Here is a 17,635-nt window from a genome sequence, read left to right as displayed (position 1 = left end):
TTCCTAAAGAAAGCAAATAGTTATATACATCTTGTTTCCCTTTTAAATACATATTTACATTTGGTTCAGGAGATTCATAAGGTTTTCCATACAATAGTTCATAAGGACTAATTGATGTCTCACTTTTTGGTTGTACCTGTATCCGTAAAAGGGCTAATGGAAGAGCCTGAGGCCATTTCAAATTGGTTTCTTGACATATTTTACTGATTTGTCTCTTTATTGTTTGATTCATTCTTTCTACCCTTCCACTAGATTGTGGCCTCCAAAGTATATGTAAATCCCAAGTAATTCCCAACACAGGAAGAGGAGGAGGAGGAGGAGGAGGTTGTTTTTTTGATGCCAGGCAAAATCCCAAACATGTTATAGTCTACCTTTTCTCCACAGCCCTGTAGAGAAGGTAAAGCTGATATGAATGGAGCATAGCTGAATTTCCAGTGTGCATAGTTAAGGCGTACTTTGTAATGAAAAAGAAAAAAAAAATATTCTTAATGAATACTATGCCCTTTCATGTCGATATTTTTCAGTTTCTGAAAAGGTGTATATTTTCTCACGATTCTCAACTACTTTTGAATGCTCGTGTCAACATCATTTTCTAAAGAACAGAGCAGAAGTCTTTCCGTAAGTCATGGATACTTTTTTTTAATTAACCTAAATATGGGCTGCTAGCAAGCACCATTCTGTTAACTCCTCCTTGTAGACTCACATGCCATCTTCACGACATTCTCAGTACACCCAGGTTTGGGGGGGGGGGGGGGGAGAACTGATAATGGAAACCAGTTTTATTAGATAAGTTTGTGAGTAAAATAATCACTATTTTAGCCTCACTTATTAAATTGAAGACAACATACTTAAACAGAATTATCTTAAATCATATGCTTTTTTTCACTTTAAGCTTCTTCCCACAGAAGGAATATAAAATTGTATCATACTACAGTAACTGGAATAAATTGAATTTCTCTGTTGTTTTTTTTTTTTCCAAAGTATGAACAAGAAAAATTTCATTCCATCTAGTCATTTAAGATTCAAGTGCTCTGAACTATGTTATATTTGAAATAGAGTATGACTAGAAATAATGCACGATAATCTCCATATAGAATAGGTTGTGATTATTCACTGGAAGTGTATTTAATCTGACTTTGGTTTGTTATCACTGTATACATAAAAATTTGTTATCATTTTCTCAATGTTTCAGTTTTACAGTTCTGAAAAAAGAAAATTGGTTTTCTTAACATCTGCCAAACTGTTTTGGGGAATTTCAGTCATACCTAATATTTTCACTGAGGTGAAATTTTTAGATTTTGTGGTTACTGGATGCAAGTCACTTGCTGTTTCATAGCAGGTACACATCCAAACTGCTAATGTAGTGTCAGCCACATATTATGTAGCAATGACTTGAATAACATAGCTCCTTACAGAGAGCTCAAGCTCTGCTTCAGACAATAAATAAGATAGCTAGAACATAGGAGGCAAAATGACTTGATAATATGAGCTAAAACTAATGTCCATTTTAATGTTAAATCTATATTCTGTCAGCAAACTAGACTGGTTGCTTTTCTCTTTTCCCCTTCCTGCTTTTTTTAAGGAAAAGGAGTACTTGTGGGTCAGTAGGCAAGCAGGGAAAGGGGTCAAATGGGAAAAGAGAGAACAATGATCTGCAGTTTGTATTTACATTTCTTTAAAAGTTTATGTTTACATTTGTGGAATGATCTTTAAGGCATCTGAACCCTGCCTTATGCAATAGGGAAGACATGAGTCTGAGTGTAACCAGTGCTGCCTAATTCAGGGAGATAGGTTGCTATGCAAGACAGTTATTTTTCTTCAGGCATGACCAAACATAGAATTGTCTTGGTTGGAAAGGACCTTTAAGATCACCAAGTCCAACCATTAACCTAACACTGCCAAGTCCACCACTAAACCATGTCCCTAAGCACCACATGTACATGTCTTTTAAATACCTCCAGGGATGGTGACTCAACCACTTCCCTGGGCAGCCTGTTCCAATGCTTGATAACCCTTTCAGTGAAGAAATTTTTCCTGATATCCAATCTAAACCTCCCCTGGTGCAACTTCAGGCAGTTTCCTCTTGTCCTATCATTTCTTACTTGGGAGAAGAGACTAACACCTGCCTTGCTACAACCTCCTTTCAGGTAGTTGTAGAGAGCAATAAGGTCTCCCCTCAGCCTCCTTTTCTCCAGGCCAAACAGCCCCAGTTTCCTCAGCTGCTCCTCATAAGACTTCTTCTCCAGACCCTTCACCAGCTTCATTGCCCTTCTTTGGACTTGCTCAGCACCTCAATATCTTTCTTGTAGTGAGGGGCCTAAAACTGCACACACAGTTTTTGAGGTGCGGCCTCACCAGTGCCGAGTACAGGGGGACAATCACTTCCCTAGTCCTGCTGGCCACACTATTTCTGATACAAGCCAGGATGCTGTTGGCCTTCTTGGCCACCTGGGCACACTGCTGGCTCATATTCAGCTGGCCATTGACCGACACCCCAGGTCCTTTTCCACCAGGCAGCTTTCCAGCCACTCTTCCCCAAGCCTGTAGCGTTGCATGGGCTTGTTGTGACCCAAGTGCAGGACCTGACACTAAGCCTTGTTGAACCTCATACAGTTGGTCTCGGCCCATCAATCCAACCTGTCGAGATCCCTCTGCAGAGCCTTCCTACCCTCAGGCAGATCAACACTCCCGCCCAACTTGGTGTCGTCTGTGAACTTACTGAGGGTTCACTCGATCCCTTTGACCAGATCATTGATAAAAATATTAAAGAGAACTGGACCCAATACTGAGCCCTGGGGAACACCACTTGTGACTGGCCGCCAACTGGATTTAACTCCATTCACCACAACTCTTTGGGCCCAGCCATCCAGCTAGTTTTTTACCCATCCAAGCATACATCCATCCAAGCCATGAGCAGCTAGTTTCTCCAGGAGAATGCTGTGGGAGATGGTGTCAAAGGCTTTACTAAATTCCAGGTAGACAACATCCACAGCCTTTCCCTCATCCAGTAAGCGGGTCACCTTGTCATAGAAGGAGATCAGGTTAGTCAAGCAGGACCTGCCTTTCATAAACCCATGCTGACTGGGCCTGATCACCTGGTTGTCCTGTACGTGGCACGTGATGGCACTCAAGACGATCTGCTCCATAACCTCCCCTGGCACCGGCATTAGACTGACAGGCCTGTAGTTCCCCGGGATCCTCCTTCTGGCCCTTCTTGTAGATGGGTGTCACATTTGCTAATTTCCAGTCACCTGGGACCTCCCCAGTTAGCCAGGACTGCTGATAAATGATGGAAAGTGGCTTGGTGAGCACTTCTGCCAGCTCCCTCAGTACCCCTGGGTGGATCCCATCTGGCCTCATAGACTTGTGTGTGTCTAAGTGGTGTAGCAGGTCGCTAACCATTTCCCCTTGGATTGTGGGGGCTTCATTCTGCTCCCCGTCCCTGTCCTCCAGATCAGGAGGCTGGGTACCCAGAGAACAAGTGGTCTTACTACTAAAGACTGAGGCAAAGAAGGCATTAAGCACCTCAGCCTTTTTCTCATCCTTTGTTCCTATGTTTCCCCCTGCATCCAGTAAAGGATGGAGATTCTCCTTGGCCCTCCTCTTGTGGCTAATGTATTTATAAAAACATTTTTTATTGCCTTTTATGGCAGTGGCCAGATTAAGTTCTAGTTGGGCTTTGGCCCTTCTAATTTTTTCCCTGCTGTCCTGGTTTCGTGGGGATAAAATTTATAGAATCAAGTTTCTGTTACATTTTGTTTCAGTTTGTGGCCAGCTGTGGTATGGTGATCAAGGCCATTAGCAGTTAAATCCAGGGCAGCTGACCCAGGCTGGTCCACAGGTGTATTCTATAATATTAATGTCAGGTTCATTATAAAAGGGAAAGCTTGCTGGAGAGGGGTGGGGCTCTTTTTGCTCTGTTTGTTTCTCTGTCTTTCATCTTCTTCTCAACAACTGGTATCCCTGGAGTGACTTCCCAGCACTCTGTGGGCTAGGTATAATTTTGTGTGTTTTGTATTACCATTGATATTGGTTTTCTTATTTTATTAAATCTGTTTAAATTTTAACTTATGAGTCTCCCTCCTTTTCCCAATTCCCTTTTTTTGGTTGGGGAAGGGACATTGGGTGATAGAACAACTACTTATTATTTAGTCCTGGGTGCGGGCTGAATGAAGACACTTGTGTAGCCTCATGACATCTTTGTAGTCCTCCTGAGTTGCCTGTCCCTTCTTCCAAAGGTCGTAAACTCTCCTTTTTTTCCTGAGTTCTAGCCAAAGCTCTCTGTTCAGCCAGGCCGGTGGTCTTCCCTGCTGGCTCGTCTTTCAGCACATGGGGATGGCCTGCTCCTGTGCCTTTAAGATTTCTTTCTTGAAGAGTGTCTGCCTGCCTTGGACCCCTTTGCCCTTCAGGACTGCCTCCCAAGGGACTCTGTCAATCAGTCTCCTAAACAGGCTAAAGTCTGCCCTCTGGAAGTCCAAGGTGGTAGTTCTGCTGACTGTAGTATCAAGGAGAGCAGGACTCTTTCTCTTCAAATGAGTCAATGAATTTAGTCTTTCTGGGATGTACTGGCATTCCTTTCCACGCCACTCCATCTATCCCAGTTTAAATCTATGCAACTTTAATGATCTTTTTACATTAATTATAAGAAATAAACGGCATAGCAGAAGTCTAGCGAGAACTGAAGTTTACTGAGATGCAGAACAATAATTTTTTTATACAACTGAGCAGTCTTACATTTTAGAATGAGATTACCTAAAACCATCTCTTGCTCTAATTGAAAAGAGAGAGAGAACAAGCTAAGAAGTTAATAGAAGACACATAAAATATCAATTTTTCAAAGTTCTTGATCTGAAGTTTCTTTGGACTTCAAAAAGGGCTGAGGCTTGAATGAAGAATGTTCTGCTCAAATTACATTTGGAGTTGAACACATAATTTTCAGAACAAGAATATACTTGATAACTATGCTTTTTTTTTTCTTCTTAAGGGATAGACCCAAGCTCTTAGCAACATTACCTAATTCACGATTGTTGTTCAAATGTGAACTATATATTTTTTGAAATTTTCTATTTTAGTATTAATTTCAATGAGGTAATTATGGCTCTAAGATCTCAAGCCCTGAGGGCAAGTTATGTAGAGTGGGTTATATCCACACTGCATAGCACTCATTTAAACCTCATCTGGGTACAGAGAAACAATTTTTCTCGGTCATTTTTCAGTTCAAAGTGTCTGAAATCATGTGAGACTGTCAGAGCCCACCAGAATGGTGTTTCTATAGCATGACACCAAAATTCATGTTGCTTGCCTTATGATTTTTCATGAAGATACATGAAGACATTTGAGGGTGGAAGGCCTGCAGGGTTGCAAGAAAACTGTATAGAAAGAATAGAGACAAATAAACCTACCGTTATCTGGACTGCTTGTAGCAAAGTATAACAAAGATATAACATCCCTTAGACTTGATCTCAATGAACCCTCCTTGTCACTGACGGCGTATTTCAGGCTCCACAACCATTCATTTCTTGGAGGGCATTTTGAGACTTTTTATACAATTACCGAGTTTGATAAGGTTTTTTTTTTTTTTTGCCGATACTTGCCCATAATCTACTGGCTGAAGTCATTGGCTCATCTTGCATACTGTCTCAAAAAAGCTACCATTGGTCATTATCACTATTTAGCAGTGACACTGATGAAATTCTGTATAGTCTTATTAAGAGCTGGCTTTTCGGCATTAGCTTTACCTTTCTAGATACATGTTTTGTCCTGTATGTTACTGTATTGTCACCAAAACATTTGATTCAGTGCCTTTTTTTGTAAAAATCAAAAGATTTAGTAAGTTAAACTGATCTCTTCAGAAAATTTGTATTCATTCTTAGTATACAAATGGTAGTTCTATATGCCCTTGGTGCATTTTGTTTCTCATGATCTGTATGGTTTGTATTATATATTTTTATTCTTTTTATTGATTTTATATTAAAAATCTGACACTGGCAGAACAGCAGTTCTTGCCTATCTTAGCACTATCATCAGGACTAGAAATGTCACAAGGTAAACTATTCCTCTGGTGTCTGCTAGTGAATTTCCAGCTCTAAGAAGAGGCAAAGAAAATACTCTATAGAACTTCAGTTTAACAGACACAGATCTTAGTCAATTTTTAAGTGAATTTTCTGATATCACTGGTGATTGAAAAGCTGAGTGTTGTGGGAGGAAGAATATGTGGAAATTAAGAAATGGAGATGCAAATAATCCTCTCTTTGGTTCTCCTACCCCCAAAGATACAGAAGGTGTTCCCAATTTTGCACTCTTAATAGGCTGATTAAAAACAAGGTTTATAGAACACAATCTTCACTCCTCCCTGTTTAGATGTTTCACTGGGCAGTCAGGAATGTAAGATTCCCAAGACCAGTAAGAGAGAGAAAAGAGGATAGATCCTCACTCTATAGTCGAATGTGACTATTTATCTGGAAGTGAGAAGTGCTATAATCTGGTTCCTGCTACCAACATACTTTATCCATTACCTAATTAATTTTAGTGGAAAATTAGGAGACCTTGTAGAAGGGACTGGAATCTGGGACTCCTCCATCTCAGAGAAGTTATCACTTGCAGACTCCTGTTTGTCTCTCTGTCTTTCTCGTTCCAGCTTCTTTAAGCCTAGTCTAGATTCTGCACAAATGGGGAAGATGCACAAGACCTTCCTATAGCCTAAATTCTAATGGTCAGAGCACTGTCCTGGTAGCAGAACTGAGAAATCAAAGCAAAATCTGTTTTGAATTGCTTTTTTCTTTTTTTTTTTTTTAATTTCTTTTCTTTTCTTGAACTGAAATTGTGCTTGAGCTACTATTTCAAAGAACATGGTGAACCTGGATTGGAACTGACATAAGTGCTCTAGCCTCACCACCCAAGTTGCAGAAGGCAGAGGCAGGGACTGGAAGGATGCAGAACCACCCACCGTAGGAGAAGATCAGGGTCGAGACCATCTAAGGAACCTGAAGGTGCACAAGTCCATGGGACCTGATGAGGTGCATCCACGGGTCCTGAGGGAACTGTTGGATGAAGTTGCTAAGCCGCTATCCATCATTTTTGAGAAGTCGTGGCAGTCTGGGGAAGCTCCCACTGACTGGAAAAGGGGAAACATAACCCCCATCTTCAAGAAGGGAAAGAAGGAAGACCTGGGGAACTACAGGCCAGTCAGTCTCACCTCTGTGCCTGGCAAGATCATGGAGTAGATCCTCCTGGAAACTATGCTAAGGCACACGAAATCAAGGAGGTGGCTGGTGAAAGCCAACATGGCTTCACTAAGGGCAAATTGTGCCTGACAAATTTGGTGGCCTTCTATGACGGGGTGACAGCGCTGGTGGATAGGGGAAGAGTGACTGATGTCATCTACCTGGACTTGTGCAAAGCATTAGACACTGTCCCGCATGACATCCTTGTCTCTAAATTGGAGAGACATGGACTTGACAGATGGACCACTCGGTGGATAAGGAATTGTCTGGATGGTTGCACTCAAAGAGTCATGGTCAATGGCTCGATGTCCAAGTGGACACCAGTGACGAGTGGCATTCCTCAGGGGTCGGTATTGGGACCGGTCCTGTTTAACATCTTTGTCGGCAACATGGACAGTGGGATTGAGTGCGCCCTCAGCAAGTTTGCCGACGACACCAAGCTGTGTGCTGTGGTCGACACGCTGGAGGGAAGGGATGCCATCCAGAGGGACCTTGACAGGCTTGAGAGCTGGGCCCGTGTGAACCGCATGAAGTTCAACAAGGCCAAGTGCAAAGTCCTGCATGTGGGTCCGGGCAATCCCAAGCACAAATACAGGCTGAGTGGAGAATGGATTGAGAGCAGCCCTGAGGAGGGCCCAGAAGGCCAACCGTATCCTGGGCTGCATCAAAAGCAGCGTGGCCAGCAGGTCGAGAGGGGTAATTCTGTCCCTCTACTCTGCTCTCGTGAGACCCCACCTAGAGTACTGCATTCATTTCCGGGGCCCCCAACATAAGAAGGACATGGAGCTGTTGGAACGAGTCCAGAGGAGGCCACGAAGATGATCAGAGGGCTGGAGCACCTCTCCTATGAAGACAGGCTGAGAGAGTTGGGGCTGTTCAGCCTGGAGAAGAGAAGGCTCCCAGGAGACCTTCTAGCAGCCTTCCAGTATCTGAGGGGCACCTACAGGAAAGGTGGAGAGGGACTTTTTACAAGGGCATGTAGTGATAGGACGAGGGGTAATGGTTTTAAACTGAAAGAGGGTAGATTTAGATTAGATATTAGGAAGGCATTCTTTATTGTGAGGGTGGTGAGACCCTGGAACAGGTTGCCCAGAGAAGCTGTGGATGCCCTCTCCCTGGCAGTGTTTAAGGCCAGATTGGATGAGGCTTTGAGCAATCTAGTCTCGTGGAAAGGTGTCCCTGCCTGTGGCAGGGGGGTTGGAACTACATGATCTTTAAGGTCCCTTCCAACCCAAACCATTCTATGATTCTATGATACCAAAATGCCTATCTGGTCAAAAAAAATGATGGCACTAAAGTTATTGTCACTAAATGTTTTTAGATGTTGCATTTTCTTTCCAAGTGAACTGATTAGCAAACCATTATGGGCTTGAGCTGGAAGAATTTCACAAGTCCATCTATACTGGAAATGTAACAAAAATTCTTTATGGATAAGGTCTCTGGCTTTAATTTATCCCTGCTCTGGAAAGCCCATATATTGTGTATTCCACTTTATTGATGAGTTCTTCAACTGTTTTGTAATGCTATATGGTAACTTTCTATATGCCCACCCTCCTTCTGCAACTCTGCTTCTGAATGAAATGAGTTGAATCAATGGGTGCTATGCTTTGTGCAGAACTTAATACTAGAGAAAAACAGATAAATTGGCATATAGATGCAGAATAGACTCATTCATGGATTTCAAATGTGTTAGGTGCCAGGTCAGTGTTGAGAAGCTCTTTCTTAAGATAGTACAAGGCATTAAGTAATTCTAGTGTTGAAAATATCAGTGCCCATGGATGTTCAGGCAAGTATGCAGTTAGGTAAGTGCAATATGAAATAATAATGATGGTGCAGATTTGTGTAGCATTTGGTGTACTTAATATTTCATAATAAGTGGATCTAGCTTAGAGAAAGCAATAGACAACTGGATTAGTTAGAGGTACTGTTTTTTCATATTCGGATTAATCACACAACCTTGCAGTTTTCAGTTTTGTTTGTATTCTTTTCAAATGTCTCTGGTATAAATTCCCAAAGTAACTGAGGGGGGGAGGGGTTGCTTTTTACATAAAGCATGAACATATCATAAGAGTTACAATGGCTTACCTGGTCCTTTTAAAAGTTATACTGAATATTTATCTTTATTGAACATGATTATATACTTTGTTTTGTAACTTCTTAGTGGAAAAAAAGCTAATTTTCATTCTCACTGTTTGTAACTCCCAGTATCTGCTTTCTATCATAGCTGTATTTAAATGAAAAAAGAAAAACCCAACCTTTTCCATAGAATAGCAGGACATAAATAATGCTAGGGCCCCTTTAAATTTTGAAATCTATTGTATTTTGGTGCTTCAAGTCTTCAAAGTACAGTAATATACTGTCACAGTTTAAAGCTGGGCCGGCTATTAACCTGGTGGCAGACACTCTCTGTTAACCCTCTCCCCCCCCCAAGGGAAAGGGAAAAGGGAGAGAGACTTACGGGTTGGAAAGTTAAAACAGTTTTAATAAACTATAGTAATAAAAAAGAGTATAATAAGAATAATAGAAATAATCAAATATATACAAATATATACAAAACCAAGATCGAGAGCTTGGAAATCCTCCTCAGGCAGAGTTGCTCCCCACAGCATGGGGGGAGAAGAAAATGCAGTAGCTCTCCCTGCCATCATACCTGCAGGCTTTTAACTGGAGAATTGGCAAAGCTGGTACCAACCAGTGGGAGACAGGAGGGCCCCTCCCTCCTGGGCCCCACCTCCAGGAGGCAGTGGGTTAGTGATAAATAGGAAAGTGAGAATGACATGTATGGGATGGAATACCTTGTTGGTCAATCTTGGGTCACCTGCCCTGTCTGCTCCTCCCTGCAGGTGTGACCCCCCCTTCGGCTCTTCACTCGTAAGCAGTGAGGAATTTAGCAGTGACCTTGGTTTCTCTAAGACTAATTGGCCTGGTTTGGGCCAAACCAGGACATTCCACCCCTTATTCCATACCATTCACGTCATACTCAGATCACCACTATCTTTTAATTTTCAAATATATATACACATATCACTAGTTTATGATTCATCTTTATGCAAAAAGTTCATCAAGTTCATTTAGTTCAGGATTGTGGGTTTCCATCTGGCTAGCAGTCTCTCAGGGCAGGAGAGATGGTATGAGTTTTGTCACAGTTCATGCCCACGGGTTGCAGGTTCAAAATGTTAGTCTCGAGGAGGTTACTGGATGCCATTTATAGCTAGCTCTGGTCTCATCACCACTGTCTTAACCTGAAAGACACTTATGAACACTATTAGTATTATGCAGCAACAACATACAGTTCAGAATTAAGTAGTCTCACCCAGAATCAGATCACCTTCAGGGACACATCGGACTTTGCCATCTTGCAACATCACCCACCAAGTACATCCAGGTCCCTGAGCAAAAGCAATCCCACGAATGGGTTTACCTTTGCCCGTTGCAGGAAGAACCCAGACAGTTTTTCCCAATAGATTCCTTTCATGCACCACAGGGATTTTATCTCCTTCTACTGTATGTAGAAGGTCTGACTGAGCAGGGCCAGCTCGATTGATAGATCCCCTGGTGTTAACTAACCAGGTAGCTTGTGCCAGATGCTTATCCCAGTTTTTAAAGGTTTCACCCCCCATTGCTTTTAGGGTACTTTTTAACAGCCCATTGTATCGTTCAATTTTCCCAGAGGCTGGTGCATGATAGGGGATGTGATATACCCATTCGATGCCATGCTCTTTGGCCCAGTTGTCTATGAGACTGTTTTTGAAATGAGTCCCATTGTCCGACTCAATTCTCTCTGGCGTGCCATGTCGCCACAAGATTTGCTTTTCAAGGCCCAGAATAGTGTTCTGGGTAGTGGCATGGGGCACAGCGTATGTTTCCAGCCATCCGGTGGTCGCCTCCACCATGGTAAGCACATAGTGTTTACCCTGGCGGGTTTGAGGGAGTGTGATATAGTCAATTTGCCAGGCCTCCCCATATTTATATTTCAACCACCGCCCCCCATACCACAAAGGTTTTAACCGTTTGTCTTGCTTAATTGCGGCGCATGTTTCACAATCATGGATAACCTGTGCAATAGAGTCCATAGTTAAGTCCACCCCTCGGTCACGAGCCCATCTGTACGTTGCATCTCTCCCTTGATGACCTGAAGTGTCATGAGCCTACCGAGCTAAAAATAGTTCACCTTTATGTTCCCAGTCCAAATCTATTTGGAACACTTTAGCAGCCTGATCTGCTTGTTGGTTGTTTCGATGCTCCTCAGTTGCCCGACTTTTAGGTACGTGAGCATCTACATGACGTACCTTCACGACTAGTTTCTCTAGCCGAGCAGCAATATCTTGCCACAATTCAGCAGCCCAAATAGGTTTCCCTTTGCGCTGCCAGTTGTTTCACTTCCACTGCTTTAACGACTTCCACAAGGCATTTGCTACCATCCATGAGTCAGTATAAAGATACAGCCTTGGCCACTTTTCTCATTCAGCAATGTCTAAAGCCAGCTGGATGGCTTTTACCTCTGCGAATTGACTTGATTCACCTTGTCCTTCTGTGGCTTCTGTGACTCGTCGTATGGGACTCCATACAGCAGCTTTCCACTTCCGATGCTTTCCTACAAGACGGCAGGATCCATCGGTGAACAGGGCATACTGCTTCTCATCCTCTGGTAGTTCATTATATGGTGGGGCTTCTTCAGCACGTGTCACCTTCTTTTCTGGTGGCATTCCGAAGTCTTTGCCTTCTGGCCAGTCCATGATCACTTCTAAGATTCCTGGGCGATTAGGGTTTCCTATTCGAGCCCTCTGTGTAATTAATGCAATCCATTTACTCCATGTAGCATCAGTTGCATGATGGGTAGTGGGAACCTTACCCTTGAACATCCAGCCTAGTACTGGTAATCGAGGTGCGAGGAGAAGTTGTGCTTCAGTACCAATTACCTCTGAGGCAGCTCTAACTCCTTCATATGCTGCCAGTATCTCTTTTTCAGTTGGGGTGTAATTGGCCTCGGAGCCCTTGTATCCTCGACTCCAAAATCCTAGGGGTCGACCTCGAGTCTCCCCTGGTACTTTCTGCCAGAGGCTCCAGGTAGGACCATTGTCCCCAGCTGCAGTGTAGAGCACATTTTTAACATCTTGTCCCGTACGGACTGGTCCAAGGGTTACTGTATGTACAATCTCTTGTTTAATCTGTTCAAAAGCCTTTCGTTGTTCAGGGCCCCACTGAAAATCATTCTTCTTTCTGGTCACTTGATAAAGAGGGCGTACAATCTGGCTGTAATCTGGAATATGCATTCTCCAGAAACCCACAACGCCTAAGAAGGCTTGTGTTTCCTTTTTGTTAGTTGGTGCGGACATAGCTGTTATTTTGTTGATCACCTCTATCGGGATCTGGCGACGCCCATCTTGCCATTTAATCCCTAAAAACTGGATCTCCCGGGCAGGTCCCTTGACCTTGCCTCTTTTTATGGCAAAACCAGCTTTCAGAAGAATTTGGATTATTTTCTCCCCTTTGTCAAAAACTGTATTGCAAATGTTCTGGAGCTCCACCCTTTTCTAGTGCAGTCTGGATCAGTACGTGGCAAATAGTAGGACTGTGTTTCCACCCCTGGGGCAGTCGATTCCAGGTGTACTGGATACCTCTCCAGGTAAAAGCAAACTGTGGCCTGCACTTTGGTGCCAAAGGAATAGAGAAAAATGCATTAGCAATGTCTATGGTGGCGTACCACTTGGCTGCCTTTGACTCCAGTTCGTATTGAAGTTCTAGCATGTCTGGCACAGCAGCACTCAGAGGTGGCGTAACTTCATTTAGGCCACGATAGTCCACAGTTAATCTCCATTCTCCATCAGACTTTCGCACTGGCCATATAGGACTATTAAAGGGTGAGCGAGTCTTGCTAATCACTCCTTGATTTTCTAATTGTCTAATCAGTTTATGAATGGGGATCAGGGAGTCTCGATTGGTGCGATATTGTCGTCGGTGCACCGTGGTAGTAGCAATTGGCACCTGTTGTTCTTCAACCTTCAGCAACCCCACAACAGAAGGATCCTCTGAGAGGCCAGGCAAGGTAAACAGCTGTTTAATGTCCTCAGTCTCTACAGCTGCTATACCAAAGGCCCATCTATACCCTTTTGGGTCCTTAAAATACCCTCTCTTGAGGTAGTCTATGCCAAGGATGCACGGAGCATCTGGACCAGTCACAATGGGGTGCTTTTTCCATTCATTTTTAGTTAGGCTCACTTCGGCCTCCAATACAGATAACACTTGCGATCCTTCTGTTACTCCTGAAATACTGATAGATTCTGCCCCTTTATGATCCGATGGCATTAGGGTGCACTGTGCACCAGTGTCTACCAAGGCTCGATACCTTTGTGGTTTTGATGTGCCAGGCCATCGAATCCACACAGTCCAATAAACTCGGTTGTCCCTCTCCTCCACCTGGCTGGAGGCAGGGCCCCCCTAATTAAGAAATGGATTCGTGCTGTTCACAGGGACTGGACCTTCATTTCTCCTATTCACACTTGGGAAAAAGGGATTTGAGGCCCATCTACCCTGACTGGGGTCCTGCTCACTGGTAACTGGAGCAGCCATCCTTCTAGAAAAATTCTCTCTGGTATTTCTTTTAGCTTGCAACTCACGTACTCGTGCCTGTAGGGTACTGGTAGGTTGTCCATGCCATCTGCTCATGTCCTCCCCATAACCACGCAGGGCAAACCACAGGATACCTCGTGACGTGTTCCGTTTCCTTTGAGCCGGTCCTGTAGGAGGGCCTTTTCTCCTAACGGCTGCAACGCGGGCCTGTGTAGGTAGAGAGTCAAGTTTACTCTCGATCCTGGACAGTTTGTCTGACAGTTGTTTAAATGAGTCCTTGTTCTCCTTAGTCAGTTTTTCCACAGCCGAGACGCGGGTCTGCAGTGGGGAAGAAATACTATCTTCATACTGTCGCATGCAGTTAGCCATTTTACCCACACTAGGTCGTGCCATAACATCTCCCCAGACTAATATTGACTATATATGGGTATATGCCGGTGGAGCACTCTTCACAACCTTCCGGAACATGGATCGGTTGCATTCCACTTCATCAGGATCTACAGGATCTACAGGATCTACAATGTCCCGTGGGTGTCTATAAATGATCTCTTGCACAGCTAGTTCTCTAAGGTAGTTAATACCTTTTTCTGTAGTGGTCCATTTGCTTAGGTGGCTCATAATATCATCTTTATAGGGATACCTGCTCTTTACAGCTGACAAGAGTCACCTCCAGAGACTGATAGTGTTTGACTTTCTTGGAAGCATCTTATCAATACCACCGTCTCTGGACAGGGATCCCAACTGTCTGGCTTCTCTACCATCCAATTCCATGCTATCCACCCCATTATCCCAGCATCGGAGCAACCAGGTAATAATTGGCTCACCGTCATAACGACTAAAGTCTTTCCTTATATTTCGCAGTTCTTTCAGGGATAAGGAGTGGTAGGTTATCTCTACGTCCGAGTCCTCCTGTGATTGTTCTGCTTTAGAAGGACCTTTCTTGTGAGATGGGTCTGCTTTAAAAAGACGATCAAGGGAACCCCCATCTGTGTCAGGCCCTGACTCTGACTGAGAAGGGCCCTCATCTGGGTCATGTGATGGCTCTGCCTTAGAAGGCTCTGAGTCATCATCCTTCGCTTCATGAGCTGATTTCTTTCGGTGTTTTCTCCTGGTTACAGGGGCAGCATAATACCTACAGCTGTCCCTGCAACGACATTTAATCGTATACCACACCAGAAACACATTCAGGACACCCAAAAATAAAAGCATGCCCCGTTCGAATTTTGCAGAATCTACTGGAATCAGCTTGGCAAGAAAGGAGAAGATACTATCAAAATCAGCTAAAAGACACCCGGAGTGCGCAGCTATCGATTCGCGATTAAAGCTGCCCATCATTGTATCATAGAGATAAGAGATCGGAATAATAACTGCCCAGTTTATCACGACATAAATCAGTATCAAAACCCATACCAAAACGATACATTTCGACCAGCACCCACTATTAAACCACATGTAAACACTACCAAACAGCGCATACGGCAAGTAAGGTATTATTACACTTAACTCTGAAACAAGCTTTATAAAGAGAAGAGGTAACACAACGTTCAAAAATGACATTATCATCTTAGCTATCTGTTTTAATTTCCAACCCCTCGTAAATCTCAAAGGAAGAAATCTGATACTCTCTCAGCTGAGCTCTCCGGGTCTCCTCCCACCGGAGCTGGGATTCAACTTATCAGAGCAACCTGTTGGAGCTTCCCTCGAGCCCCACGTTGGGCGCCAATAAATCTGTCACGGTTTAAAGCTGGGCCAGCTATTAAACCTGTGGCAGACGCTCTCTGTTAACCCTCCCCCCCACCCCAGAAGGGAAAGGAAAAGGGAAAAGGGAGAGAGACTTCTGGGTTGGAAAGTTAAAACAGTTTTAATAAACTATAATAATTAAAAAGAGTATAATAATAATAATAATAATAGAAATAATCAAATATATACAAATATATATACAAAACCAAGATCAAGCTCCCCTGAAGTCAGCCACGTCACCACCGGCACTGCAGGGCAGGCTCTGGGAAGGCCCAGGCTGGGCCTAGCGACGGTCGAGAGCTGGATTCAGGAATGCACGGATCGGGATCGAGGGCAGCAGGAAAACAGACAGAGTCCTCTTTGGACACCGGCCATAGCAGAAAAGAGAGCGAGACCCTCGTGATCCCCCCACTTTATACTGAGAATGATGTGTATGGGATGGAATACCTTTGTTGGTCAATTTTGGGTCACCTGCCCTGTCCGCTCCTCCCTGCAGGTGCGACCCCCCCCCTTCGGCTCTTCACTCGTAAGCAGTGAGGAATTTAGCAGTGACCTTGGTTTCTCTAAGACTAAGTACAGCAAGAGCCTTTCTGCATAACATCCCTACCGGTGCCTCAGCGATAACTACAAACTTCGAGCGTTATCAGTCCTGGAAGCAGACACTGTCTGCAAAACATGCAGTTAGTTTCAGAAAGTGCAGTTACTTAGAGGAGACTTAGCTGAAAGGAAAAATAACTGAAAGGAAAATTGGTTCTGTTTTAGGCCAAACCAGAACAGAGCTGTTGACCATAACTCTGAGTGCAACCATCCAGGCAATTCTTTATCCACTGAGTGGTCCATCCGTCAAGTCCATGTCTCTCCAATTTAGAGACAAGGATGTCATGCGGGACAGTGTCAAATGCTTTGCCCAAGTCCAGGTAGATGACATCAGTTGCTCTTCCCCTATCCGCCAGCGCTGTAACCCCATCGTAAAAGGCCACCGAATTTGTCAGGCATGATTGGCCCTTAGTGAAGCCATGTTGGCTGTCACCAATCACCTCCTTGATTTCCGTGTGCCTCAGTATAGTTTCCAGGAGGATCTGCTCCACGATCTTGCTGGGCACAGAGGTGAGGCTGACTTCCAGTCAGTGGGGACTTCACCAGACTGCCACGACTTCTCAAAAAAAAGATGGATAGCAGCTTAGGAACTTCATCCACCAGTTCCCTCAGGACCCGTGGATGCACCTAATCAGGTCCTGCGGACTTGTGCACCTTCAGGTTCCTTAAATGGTCTCAAACCTGATCTTCTCCTACAGTGGGTGGTTCTGCATCCTTCCAGTCCCTGCCTCTGCCTTCTGCGACTTGGGTGGTGAGGCTAGAGGGCTTGCCGGTGAAGACGGAGGCAAAAAAGTCATTGAGTACCTCTGCCTTCTCCATATCCGTGGTAAACAGGTGTCCTGGTTTGGCCCAAACCAGGCCAATTAGTCTTAGAGAAACCAAGGTCACTGCTAAATTCCTCACTGCTTACGAGTGAAGAGCCGAAGGGGGGTCGCAGCTGCAGGGGGGAGCAGACAGGACAGGTGACCCAAGATTGACCAACAAGGTATTCCATCCCACACAGGTCATTCTCACTTTCCTATTTATCACTAACCCACTGCCTCCTGGAGGTGGGGCCCAGGAGGGAGGGGCCCTCCTGTCTCCCACTGATTGGTACCAGCTTTGCCAAATCTCCAGTTAAAAGCCTGCTGGTGTGATGGCAGGGGAGCTACTGCATTTTCCCCTCTGCCCGTGCTGGGGGAGCAACTTTGCCTGAGGAGGAATTCCAAGCTCTTGATCTTGGTTTTGTACATATTTATATATATTTGGTTATTTCTATTATTATTGTTATTATATTCTTTTTCATTATTATAGCTTATTAAAACTGTTTTAACTTTCCAACCCATAAGTCTCTCTCCCTTTTCCCTTTCCCTTAGGTGGGGGGGAGAGGGTTAACAGAGAGCATCTGCCACCTGGTTAATAGCTGGCCCAGCTTTAAACTGTGACAGATTTATTGGTGCCCAATGTGGGGCTTGAGAGAAGCTCCAACAGGTTGCTCTGATAAGTTGAATCCTGGCTCTGGTGGG

This window comes from Nyctibius grandis, chromosome W (genome assembly GCF_013368605.1).
Source record: "Nyctibius grandis isolate bNycGra1 chromosome W, bNycGra1.pri, whole genome shotgun sequence".
Classification (NCBI taxonomy): domain Eukaryota; kingdom Metazoa; phylum Chordata; class Aves; order Nyctibiiformes; family Nyctibiidae; genus Nyctibius; species Nyctibius grandis.
This window is presented reverse-complemented; position numbering follows the sequence as displayed.